The sequence below is a fragment of the Dermacentor variabilis genome, chromosome 10, assembly GCF_050947875.1.
Source record: "Dermacentor variabilis isolate Ectoservices chromosome 10, ASM5094787v1, whole genome shotgun sequence".
Lineage (NCBI taxonomy): Eukaryota > Metazoa > Arthropoda > Arachnida > Ixodida > Ixodidae > Dermacentor > Dermacentor variabilis.
Window position 1 is genome coordinate 63992637 of NC_134577.1, and position 13363 is coordinate 64005999.

Below are 13363 nucleotides of genomic sequence, written 5' to 3' on the forward strand. Positions count from 1 at the left end.
CTGTGTTTACTGCCGTTTTCAATGTGAGACTCGTGCAGAACCAAGTTGAGATAGAAGCAAGGACTAATGGATAGAAGTGCAAGTGTTCTGTTGTAGAAAACCTTAAACTGTCACAAAATTTTAGTCTGGGAAATGTAAAAAAAAAAGGAGTGACAACCTTAGTTCCCAGAGTAACTTTTTCTAAACACAATGAGGATCTTGAGAGATGCAAGAACCAGATGAAACCTGCTTGATCTGGTCTTCTGGCTTAGAAAGTACAGCAAAACCCTGTTACATTAAGGTTACCACAGGAAAAGCATGATCCTTTATTGCATATGCTCGATAACACTTGCAGCAGCCCTGCACATGAGGAAGAAAGCTACTCTGGCAGAAAAATTCATTTACATTTGATAGACAGTAGCAGGTCTATTGAATTTTCCTAATTAAGGTCGATGTCGTGGTTCGACTGAACATTCAACTCTTTCAAAGCAGTTGTAGCTGTGAATTACGGTAAATCGTTTTTTTCAACTGGTGCTCGGGTTGAATGATGGCCTCCTTTCAAGCACATGAAGCATTAAGTTTCCATGCAGCTGTGTGTAAAGTGTGCAAGGTGTTTAAGGTCATCACATTTAGACATGGGTGGGGGACGACCATCCGTGCCTTCAGCCACTCTTTGCTTCCAATGGGAGCTGTGTTGAGTCCGTCGGTGATCTCAAAGCTGACTTTTATTGAGCCTAGTGATAATTTTTCTCGGCAATGTGCAGAGCCTAACTTATGGCAGTCAACATATGCACCGCCGACTTGCGACACCTCATCACTGGTTTGCTGTTGCAGTTTTTGATGTAACGACCAGGAACGGAAAAGTAAACGGAAAGCACGTGACCCTATCGGAAATAAATTAGATTAGTGTTTTACAGTGCTAGAGCCATGTAAACCTAACAAACGGGAATGTGTCAGCGAGGTTCTACGATGTGTACCAAATCCTGTGAAAGAGTTTGGATATGTCAAATGTGGGGTTCAATCCAACACATCGTGCACGCAACCCAGCTTAAAGGGGTATGAAGTGCAAGTACAGTTAAACCTCGACATAACGGAGTAGGTAAAATCGGCGATTTGCGTCGTTATAACGAAATTTTGCTGTATTGAAATTCGACCTTTTACGCAAATAAGTACACTAGCCGATAGATTTTTCTTGCACAGAAAGGGGCCGCAGAATTTTCCTAATTATCGGGCAATCGAAAAAAGCAAATTTGAATGAGAAAATTCATTTTGGCGAATTTGTGAGTCGGTGATGAATGATACGGTTTCATGCCACGTCGATATCTTCACATAGGCAGCACGAATTGAGCGAAACGAGCCATGCTTTCGCGTGCACTCTGCCCCCGCAGCTGATAGCGTCACCCGCACTGGGACGACGCTATCGTGAAAAGCGCCGGCAGTGGAGAGCGAATGCTTCGTCTGCCTCTCCCAACGAGACGCCGAAACTCGAGATCGCGCAACCTTCAGTACTAAACGCTTGGGAAGACAGCTTACACGATTCCGTGCCGTCTTGGCACGGCTGCGTATGCGCTCAGCCACGCTTACACCCTTACGCAGCCACGGCCGAGATGTGCGCCAACTTGCCTCCCCGCCCCAACCCTCGCACGTGTGTGCTTCATCGCATTATCGCGAGCTCTCTCCCCTTGCTCGCGCGTGGAGGCGCCACTCATGCATGAAGCCACCATCTTTCTCAGCCTCGCACACTTTCACCCGTGCCTAATGCACAAAATGCGCAGGGCTCGATAGGATCTTATCACACTTGGACTTTATATGGAACATGATGAGGCTTCACTTCGGCGGACGCTCTTGTCGCGGCGCGCACGATTAGAGAGGTGCATTTACAAGCAGCCGCTTGTAATTCATTTAACCATCTGCGTCCGCAAAGTGTCAATTTATTGTCCCGCATTCCTTTGCTGCAGAAGCGAAATTTTGTTATATTGAAATCGCATACAAACGCACTTCGTTATATTGAGGTTCTAGTTACATGGTGTTCTATTGACAAGACGTTATGAAAAGTTAAATACTTCGTTATATCGAGAATTTCATTGTATTGAAGTTCGTTATATCGAGGTTTAACTGTAATTATTTAAAAGGTGTTCAGAGTGATATTTTTACTGAGAACAGTTTTTTTAAGCGAGAATGTCAGTAGGACAAGGTTGACACCATTTCTGAAAATGTACCAACTCTCATGGCATAACATGCTTTGTTCATAGTTGGTGAATTGTAGTTAACCACACAGTGGGTGTCACTTCAACACGGGAAAAAAAGAAGCCCAAAAATTTTTTTTTTAATTTTTGCAGAACACTGGTGCTACCAGTTTATGCAGCTGCTAACACATTTAAAAACAGTGGTGGCCTCTGTATGGGCCTCCAGCTTAACGCAGGCAGTAGTGTATTGCAGAGTATGTTTGATGTTGCAACTTAACCCTTTCCATTCCTTGGACGAGCTGGGTTCGTCCACTTGTCTGGATAAAACGGCCAAGGATGGGCACAGCTCATCCATGGCACTTTTCACTTGTTTACACCAGTGACATGGCTGAGCCTAGGTTGATCTCAGTGCTTCGTGTTTTTGGCAGATGGCAACACAGCATCCATGGAGGAATGCAAGCAGAAGCGAATTTATTATCTGAGGAAGTAAAACATGTTGGCAACTGGAATCATTAAAAACGATTTGGCCAACTTTGGTTATAATTCGGGATAATAGCGTGGCACAGAAGGAGCTAAGTATTTTCTGCACCCGCCGCAGTGGCTTAGCAGCTATGGTGTTGTGCTGTAAGCACAAGGTCGTGAGATTGAATCCCGGTTGCAAGTGGGCCTGTTTCGATAGGGGCTAAATGCTTAATCGCCCGTGTCCCATACATTGGAGGCACGCTAAAGATCATCTGGTAATCCAAATTAATCCAGACCCCCACTACGGCGTGTCTCATAATCAAATTGCGGTTGTGGCACGTAAAACCCCAGAATTAAAGTATTTTCTGCAATCAAGTTATCTCTGGACCAGCTGTGGTTGCTTAGTGGCTTTGATGTTGCGCTGCTAAGCGCGAGATTGCGAGATCAAATCCCGGCCATAGTGATAGCATTTCGATAAGAGCAAAATGAAAGAAATGCCCGTGTGCTGTGCATTGGATACACATTAAAGAACCCCAGGTAGTCAAAATAATTTCTGAATCCCCTACTGCGGCATGCCTCATAAACAGATTGTGGTTTTGCCACTTAAAACTCCAGAATGTAGTTTAATGTAATTGAAGTTATCTTTGGGTATAAAGCATGACGCTTCCAGGTAGGTAATCTGACATTGTAGTTGGATTCAAGGTGTGCTTTTACCCTGCACTTATGACAGTATGCAAGGAACTGTTACTTGGCAACTTGCAGAGGTAGAAAGCATCGTTTCTCTTTTCCTAGAAACTAAGTGCTAGGGATCATGAGAGAACTTTCATCAAAACTGTGCTGAAGAACCTGGAAATATTGGACACTACTCTGTAAATTCCACTATGCCAAACAATAGTGCAATTGAAAGCTACGTGCACAGTACCTACATAGGCCAGCATAACTTTAGCTGCCAACGACCAAAGGAGGAGGAACATCACTGTGACTGTGCTTGTAATGGAATTTTCTTTTGTGTGTCAATTGCAAAGTTGCATGCGTTTGTGTTCTCGCTTTTGCATCTGACTACATTGTTAGAGATTATTAGCCTGTACCTACTAATATACATAGTTATCGTTCATGGAATGCTGGGTTACTGTGGCTATAAATGCGAGCAGTCTGGTTGTTGCCATCTTGTGGCACAGTTTATCTGCTGGTGTAAAGTGTTGGCAGCCGTACAATCAACATGTGGTCCCGCTTGTTTTATAATTGGTTGGATAGGAACGCTCGAGTAACACAAGCGTTTCACGTGTTGTTGAACAAAGCATCACAAGATGTCACCACCAACATTGTTGCTGCCGTCCACGTTTACCATAAGCTGGTATTTCTGTAAGAGCAGACGTGCCAGAACTCTCTATTGTTTATAAAAGCACTATACTTGCAGGTGTTCAAATGTAGCCTTACTACATTTGGGAAAGTTTTTTGGGCTATAAAGATGAAGCTACAGAGCACAGCTTCTGCTGGTGGGCTGCCGCATCAAGTAGTTTGGCGAGTTTAAGGTTACTTTCAGTTCCTTCTCATTTGAGTGGCTTGTGTAGCATTTACTGAGGTAGCCAGCATGTTAAATTACACATTCGAGTCATTTGTTACTGGTGCTTGTCATAAGGCCACAAGTCTTTGGGAAAGCCAGTACATGATAAAGGGCCACCACACAATGTGAATGCCACGTTCTTTTTCGTAAATGTGCAAAAACCCCACACATGCCGAACCTCGAAAGAGCAAGATCAAAAACAAGTGTCCATAGTGACTTGAGAGACTGTTTCCATACGATCACGAACAAAAGTTTAGAAACGAGGCACACTGAAATAAAAATATTTTTTTCAATGGCCTTGATATGATGCCTGAAACTGAGTGACGTGGGACACTTGCGTGTCGTTCAACCAGTGCAGTACCAGTCACATTTGCGCATTGCTGGGTTGCATTCGGAAACAAATTACTAAATTTACAATTCCAGCAGCGATGCTACTGTGTGATCTTCGGTTCCATAGTTTCACCTTTACTAGAAAATGCCAGCGAGTGCAATTACAGCACAGGTCTTGTCATGTGACATGTTCACAGCTGTTGTACAATATATGCCAGTCCACACTGCTCACAATGATTATGTTCCATTGCATGTATTGCCCCTACCATTTTACTGCACAGTGGTGTACTTATTGTACTTCTGTTGGAAATGTCCGAAGTCGTACAGGGCAAGCCACCTCGCATTGGAAATGGGACAAAGGCATTTTGTTCCATGTAAAAAATCTGTTTTACTCTAGCTGATCCTTCCTGGCAAAGACTACAGTGTCAGCTTTTGCCACCTTTCACACTGAACAACCGTCTTTATTGCGCTGGACTCTGATCCTGTTCATGCTTGGGGACCCCACTCACGGTTCCACTAGTGCTAATCAGTATTGTTTGCTAAGGTACCCTATGTAGTACATGGTAATCAAGGTCATGTGGCACACTCCCGCGCGACTTCCCTCTGACTTATTGCGGTTGCGAGAGCCTGGCAGAGCATATGACATCTGAGATTATCGGCAGTGCACAAGGGCCTGCACTGCAGTTGAAATTTCTTTCTGTTCTTAAGTAATTTACCTTCAAGGATGAAAGGCTGTTTGCACAATTTTCCCATCAACTAAGTTGCCCCCTAACCAAGCGCTGCCACTGAGACATTTAGATGCACAAATCTGAATTAATATGGTTCCCATTGCATCCCTTTAAAGGCAAATTGCCACAAAATTTTACTTTGAGTAAATTGGTAATAAATTAGTAAGGCAGACGATGCGCGCACCTGGTGGTTAGCAGATAGGACGAAAGTGCCAGAATGTGGCCTCGCATTTTTCTTCGCGCTGCAGGTAGCACCCACGTAATCGCGGAGGTCAAGCTGGGAAGTTGCTTGGGAGCTACCTGTGCATTATTTCCAGTGGGTGGTAGTGCCGGTGTTCTAGCTTTTCAGTTTCGCTATCAAAAACATTTACTTTGAAAAACTTTCGTGACGCGTTCATTCGTATTTCAAATGTAGGATTTTGTACAGAGGCTACGCTATACCTGTACTGTCTGAAACTAGACCTTGCGCAACTAATAATTTCGTTGCAGTTGGCCTTAATTCAAGTCTATGGGGGCAGCAAAGATGAGGTGCCATGCATCTCAAGTTGTTCTTTGTTTGTGTGACCATCAATCAAGGTGGAGGATGTAGAGAAGAGTGCGCAAAACGGATCAAGGTGTGCCTTTCTCAGCATAAGACTGCACCCAGCATCTGTTCATCTACTAAACCGCCACAAAACTGTTGCACCAAAACGTGTGGCCAAGAACACTCAGCCACCTCTGTAATAGTTCCTTGTTAGGTTTACTGCAAGTGTCCACGATTTTACACGAAAAAGCATGACGGGCTGGCTCCTCATTCTTCACAAGAAGTATCAAATCATCGATGACTTAAAGGGGATAGACGCACAAATGCAGCTTGTGTGCCTACTTTTTTTTGTTTTGTTTTATGCCCCTTGAGTGTGTGAACAGTCACGTCTCATATGGACATCAAATCTAATTGCACAAGGTAGAAAGTTGAGCTAGTTGAAATACAGGCGCACGTGAAATCAGCACCGAAGGCAGTAGCGTAGCAACAGGGGGGGCCGGGGGGCCGTGGGCCCCGGGTGCAAGGGGCCATTGGGGGGGGGGGATTCATATACGTCTGAATACACCCCTCTTTCCGCCGGCTACACCCAGGGGGTGGGGGGGGGGTTACAGAAGACCTATGGGCCCCGGGTGCCAGACGACCTAGCTACGCCACTGACCGAAGGTGATGGAAACTCAAAAGGGCAAGACGAGCACTGTCTAATACCGAAACTTTATATTTTTGTGTGTGTGCATATGTGTGTTTCTCTTAATAAGCTTTATTTGATAGACAGTGCTCATCTTGTGTTCATCTGGTCGTGTCGACAATGTTTTCCACACTGAAAAGCCTGGCATTTTGGAAACGAATGAACTAACTTCAGCACGCGGTATTTACATCACAAAACATCTATACTTGAATATCAAAGCTTTGCAGACTTACTTGCTTAAAACAGCAAGATATATCCTACCAAAAAACGGAATCTCATTCTTTGATCTTGCTCTGTAGCTCAAGGCAGGTATTGGTGGACATCTATAGATGTATGTATATACATCGCCCAGTGATACTATGTCCCAAGTTCATAAATGCACTCCAGAACACATAACAGACCATCTCAATTGCGTGCCTGCAAACTGCCAAAATTCCGTAAAGTTTATGAATTTGGGCTTGTTCTACCAGTATGTACGATTGTTGTGTTGGGTTTTATGAAAAACAACTTCTCTTCGTGAGAAATTTCACTCGTCCATCTCCAAACCTTCTGTTGGAAGTCTTCTGGTTGTGAAAGGATGCCAGAGGGATATACTACTCGCTTCAACCAAGTTTATACAGACAAGTTCCTCAAGCGAACGAAATCAACAGCAAGCTCGCTGAAAATGTATTCCGTGATCTAAAAACAATTTATTGCTGAAACAAGTTTCCGGTTAATTGGTTATGTGCTCCATCAGAAGGTAAACCATCATTAACCTCTTCAAGCCTGTTGCGATTTCGCGACATGCCAAATCTGAGCTCGTAAATTCAAACTGGACACTTAATTAAGTGAGATAAGTTTTGATTTTGACATCATGTGTGGTCATTCAGCAAAAATGTGTCAGCATGTTACAATCCCTGGTGTGGGATACGGCACCAGGCATGGAAGTTGCCACTTGGAAATCGTGAGGCAGCTGTACTCAGTGACAGCTATCCTAAGAAACAATATTGCACCTGCCCTGGGCATTCTAAAACATGGTTCCAGCCAGATTGAGTATAGGAGGAGGAAATCCACTAGGAGGGAGCATGACATAATGCGGCCAGCCTGTGCAACCCAATCCGCCTATTTCATGTTCCTGTGCTGCCCTCTGACGCACGCTGCTGGAAACGTTTGGAAGGGTGTCAGGGATTTCACTGGTTATTCGTGTACCTGCACGTATGTTGAGTGTGCGTCGGTTGTGCGGCTCGTGAATCGCGATTAATTATTAATGGTTTCTCCAGGGCAGCATGTCGTTCACCCATCGAGTATAGTGGGTGAACAGGCCCGAGCGCACGGTTGTGGTAACAGCGCAGCCGATAAAGGCACGCTGAGTTCCGTCTGCCGACACAGCTGCCTTGAGTTCATTGTCGCTGATGTCTGCGATTGCACATCGCTTTTTGTATTCCTTTTACACATTAACAAAACATTTCGCATATTCAAGAAGCCTTCGAGTGTAGGCTTCCACGTGGGATTTGCCAAAGCGGTGCATTTGTTTACATCTACAGCTTCAGATCGCTGTTAGCTTCTGTTATTGTAGAAACGGTGCATCGCTGATGTGAAATAATCTTAAAACGTAGCAAAACATACAGACGAGTCAGTATGAGCGGCCAAGTCCCTTAACTGCAACTGTGATCAATACACATATATATTACGGGCTCTTACTACTGATTCTCAGTATTGTTTAACTTCATCATACTTACAGTTTGCACGTGCTATAAAGTATTATTAGAGTAAACTGTGCTTGGCATAAGTCCCCACTTATATGCCATGCAGTTCTCTCGCGAAAAGGCGGATGCCATCGCTGACACCGTTGGCAACTGAGCGAATTTATGCTGCTGTATCTAATGCGCTGTCTCTTCTTTTCTGTTTGACGCAGAGGTAAACAATGCTTTTTTGGAATTAAGAAATGTCAGCATAACAACACACACAGACCTTCCATTTACGGGAATGCAACCGGCAGCGTTCGGGAACGGTGACCAAAGTACAAGATGTTGGCACAGCGCTGTGTCGCCGCTTGCTGCTTACTGTGTACATGCCGTGCAAAATGAAGAGTAGTTATCAAATCGCTATAGGGCCACAACCTAACTATAAGAGCGGTTTCCTTCGTCCTGACTGCTTATTTTTCAAGTACGGCTTCATCGGTAGCGGGTGCACGAACTCGACGGGGTCAGGCGTAACCCAAACTTCGCTGAACAGGATCAACATTGACTCAATCTTCACGTGCGTGGCTTGAGAGGACTGAAGCTCGTGCATTTCAACTTCAAAGGCATGTCGACGCATTTTGAGTGCGAATAATTATATGTACAAGCGAATTAGCTGCAGCTATCGCATCGTCGGTTCGACGGCTGATCACGTAGGGTTCAATCAAGCTATCAAGGTTATCACGCTGATTCTGTCGGTGCTGTCGACACGAAAACCTGTCGCGTTATATGACAACTCGCACCCATTGATTGTGTCGGTGTCGGCATATTACGATCAAATGGTCTCAGTGACACAGTGCTGACTAGTCGGCCAATTGTCAGCGTCTTGTCAGACTCGTATCGACCCAGTGTTACCACGCCTTAAAACAGTACAAGAAGTCAAGCACGCGCTGCCACCGCCCACAACAGTGGGCTGACGCTGCAAGAAGACTGCATCCGCAACTTGTTTTTGAAGTGTCGCCCAAGCCTAACGCAGGGGTTTATCGATAAATTTGACAGCCGTCAATGCAAGGTGGCAACTACGTGGTTCACGGTGCAGTTCGGACCAAGCCCTGGCCCTTTTCCGTGGAATGCAGTCTTATGCACGTTTTCGGCACCGCACCGACGTCGAGCTACCAGTAGAGTTTCAACGCAGTACATGGCACAAGCGTTTGCAACAGCGCGCGTCCAAGCGCTTTTTTTCCAGGGTACTTTCCCCCGTATCTGGCCGCGCGCGCGTCCCTTCCAAAACGTTTTGCTACTAATCCACTAGGCCAGGGCGCATGCGCCTCGCGCCGTGAAAGAGGCGGATTCTCCATAATGCTCTTGCTTTCCTTATTTCTCCTGCAAATCAAAAAAGTATGCCAAGCACTTCACCGTGCGCTACATACTCAGCCCAGTGTGTTTGGTTCTGATAGGTTTTAACTTGTTTGGGTGTTTTGCGAACTGCTCTGTGCATTTTTTCCCAATATGCATGTGCAACTTAGGTCGTTTATTGCAATGTATGCATTTACTGTTTTAGTTGAAATGCACGAGGATGTGGTAGCCGCACGTTGCTGAAGGTCGCTCGTACTCAGTGGCGTTGCCGGAATTTCTTTTATTTGCCAGGTGTGCCGGGGGGGGGGGGGGCACATATGTATTGTCTTTTTAACAATTATAAATTAAATTATGGGGTTTTACGCGCCAAACCATGATCTGATTATGAGGCACGCCATAGAAAGTTCGGACCACCTGAGGTTCTTTAACGTGCAATTAAATCTAAGTACACGGGTATTTTCGCATTTCGCCCCCATTGAAATGCGGCCGCCGTTACCGGAATGCGATCCCACGACCTCGTGCTTATAGCAAGCCAACACCATAGCCGCTAAGCAACCACGGCGGGTTATTGTCTTTTCACTGAGCGCGGCCGGTGGAAAACAAAAACCTACTGCGACATACATAAGGGTCACGTGCTGGATGGCCCTTTTCCCGCTCCTTGTTTCTTCGCATGACGCTCCAGCCTTATGGTACATATTTGACAGGTCACTGTTGAGTGCTCGAGATCGCTGTCGCGGTGCGCGGTTTACATTTGCTTGGTCTAAATCGAGCTCTCAGCACACATTCAGCTGGTTCATTCAGAGTGCCATCCGGGCGATCTTACCTTCGAGCTAGGAGCGCGACCGCGATCCGACAGGAACTCGATCCCGTGGCTATTGCAATGAGAGTAGACTGTACTAGAACTGGGAGCACCTAGCTAGCGCGTTCGAATGGGGCAAACATGGCCCCAATCTCGCTGCAAACCGCATCGCTGCAAACAGAGTTGGAGCGCGGTAGGAACCGGTAGAATGTACCATTAGTTGTTTCCTTCATGTTCACAGGAGACGCCGAAAGGGACGTCCGGCTTCACCATGACGTCATGGAAATGATCGAAAGGCGGAGCAGGTGCATTGCATTGCAAGTCCTACGGTCCTAATTTGTACGGAACGTTAGAAGCTCGGCAAAAGATGTGCGTGGGCTCCGAGCGCTCATCTAGGCCAGGTCTCACTGTTTATTTTTATTTTATTTTTTTTATTTCGCTTTAAATTCGGATAAGATGAAAACTAAGACGAATGCAGAAGGCCACGTACTCGACAATATCCCAAAAGGTCGGTGGATCGATATGCATGAAATCAACGTTGCAGGAAACACCACCTCAACTATATGTTTATTCATAGGACGGAACGAAAAGCCGTTGAATAACCTGTTCATTGTGCTCGAGAAAACGGTGCATAACAGACAACACGAACACTACGCCCTACAACTGAATTTTTAAACGGCGCGGGCCCTGGCCTTTAAAATTGCGCCGTGCGAACGAATCACTGAGGCCATACGCCAGCCAATTTTGTTTGTCGTTAAGTTCGCTAGGTGGCATTAGCTGACTTGACCGTCGAAGACATTGGAGCAGTTTTATGTGGTAACGTAAACGCAATGCATAAAGTAATTCTAACTTTATTTATTGATTTACATAAAAAAGCTAGCGTGAATTCATTTCCTGTACCTAATTGGCCGAAGAGTAAACTTGTCTGTCGATAAACGTTTTCAAAACTTTGTTCAACTTGGCTTTCGCCACCAGCTTCTAGGGGGGTTTAACAGGATGGCTATATATACGTGAAGACAGATTGGTAGGTTGTACTTCCAAAGTACATATACTAAAATTGGAACGATACAGAGAAGATTAGCATGGCCCCTGCGCAAGGATGACACGCAAAATCGTGAAGCGTTCCACATTTTTTTGTGAATTTTGCGAACTTCGATAATGAATCTTCCTGTCTTGCGCGTTGCAGCTGTCGGAACGCTGCCTGTTGAACCTGACGTACAATGTAAGCCATCAGTTTCTTTTCAATTTACAGGTACTTCTGTTTCTTTCTTGCGCGTTGCAGCTGTCGGAACGCTGCCTGTTGAACCTGACGTATACAATGTAAGCCATCAGTTTCTTTTCAATTTACAGGTACTTCTGTTTCCATTTCTTGTATTATGGTTCGTAAAATTTCATGCTCTGCCAATTTATGACGCACTTGCCGGAGTTTGAATTATGCATGTACAGTACCTGTTCACGTACGTCAGAGCTCCCCACGTACACGGAGTCTTCTGATGCGTTACTGTCGAATGGCACGTTTTTTAACGAGCACAGTGGGCTGAAAAATTTGGAGGACGCTTAAGCTTCTGCTTGAGTGGAACGCGATAGCATTAAAAAATCCCTGTCTGTTTGTCACGTTTCCCGGCAACCGATGTTTCTTGCGGATGCGTGGAGGCGAGCGCCATCTGGATGGTGTTTATGAGAGTGGCTTGTTGGGCTATTTGCGTAACAGAATTATATATTCTGGTATATTCAAATTACACTCCGGCGCTATCATGTCTGTAGGTTGTACTTTACGATTTTGACAAGACAGCGTTAAGGGTCCCGCGTGCTGCAAAAAATCCGATGTTGGCGTCGGCCTCTTGGCCATAGAGAAAGAAATTCAACCTATGACTTGGCGAGTGTGTGAGTGAGTGAGCGAAAACTTTATTGAGCTCTAGTAATTGTGTTTTTCTGCGGCTGGGGCGGATTCTTCTGGAGAGTCTTCCTCCTTGTGCCTTCCCCGGAGGTCTTCACCTACTGCTCCACATGTTCCACATGCATGTTCCACATGAATATAAAAGTATTTAGTAATGTGGAAATACAGCTTTTGTAGAGCCCTTGTAACCAACGTAACAAATTCACGTAACATGTAAAATGACATATCGAATTTGACCGCTTTGAATCATCTAATGGATGCCTTTTACAGAACCGCGATATCTGTTCTTGATGCAGAGCTATGAATTTGTGAACTTCGATCGTGCTTCTATTTTTTTCAAACGGTCGAATATTTGAATATCTTTTTAACAAAATTCTGGCCCTAAACCGAAATTCTGCTTATAACAGTCACTACAATTTAACTTCCTCTCTCATATGCAATAAGTTTCATTAAAATTGGTCCAGGGGTTACCCCAGAAAAACGTTTTTGCGTTTTACATATATTTGAATAGGCCGCGTCGAAGTTCGGCCCGAGCTTAATAAAGTGATATTTACATTGCTCACAACCCGTCGTAGTGGTGTAGAGGTTTTGGTGTTGCGGTGCTAAGCCCGAGGACGCGGGATCGAATCCTTGGCCACGGTGTCGGCATTTTGATGGGCGGCGAAATTGGTTGAAAATTTTGAAAAAAATTTGGTTGACGTTAAAGACCTGCTGGTCGTCGAAAATGACCCGGAGTCCCCCACTACGGCGTGCCTCACGATCAAATCGTGGTTTTGGCGCGCACAAAACGCCAGAATTTAAGCATTGCCATAGTTATTGCTAGTGGCTCCGCAGCTGCTGCCTCAGTGTCTTCTTCGAAAAAACTCTAGCCCCCATTTGTGTATCGTCCATTTCCCTCTTAATTCCGCGGTAACACATGAGGAGTCGGAACTCGGCTGTCTTGATCAGCGCCATTCTAAGTGGACCAGATGCACTCGTTCGAAAGATTCGTGTGCCATAGTATAGTCTGACTTCGCCGTCCTCTTGGTAGCGTTCATAACTGATTTTAGTTTGCCGTTCGGCATGAAATATTTTTGGTACGCGTGGTGGTGGTGACCTGTTTGCCGTGCAAGTATACACATGCTGCTTCGCACACTTTCTGCGAATCCGCCCACGTCCGTTTACATCGGCGGCCTTAGCACGACCGACGATATAGC

General features: G+C 45.3%; 1 non-coding gene across 1 annotated transcript; it reads left to right on the forward strand.

Annotated features, from left to right (window-relative positions):
* Positions 1–11301: 11301 nt before the first annotated feature.
* Positions 11302–11404, forward strand: LOC142562629 (U6 spliceosomal RNA). Its single transcript, XR_012823948.1, has one exon. It is a non-coding gene; the product is annotated as a U6 spliceosomal RNA (small nuclear RNA).
* Positions 11405–13363: the final 1959 nt, after the last annotated feature.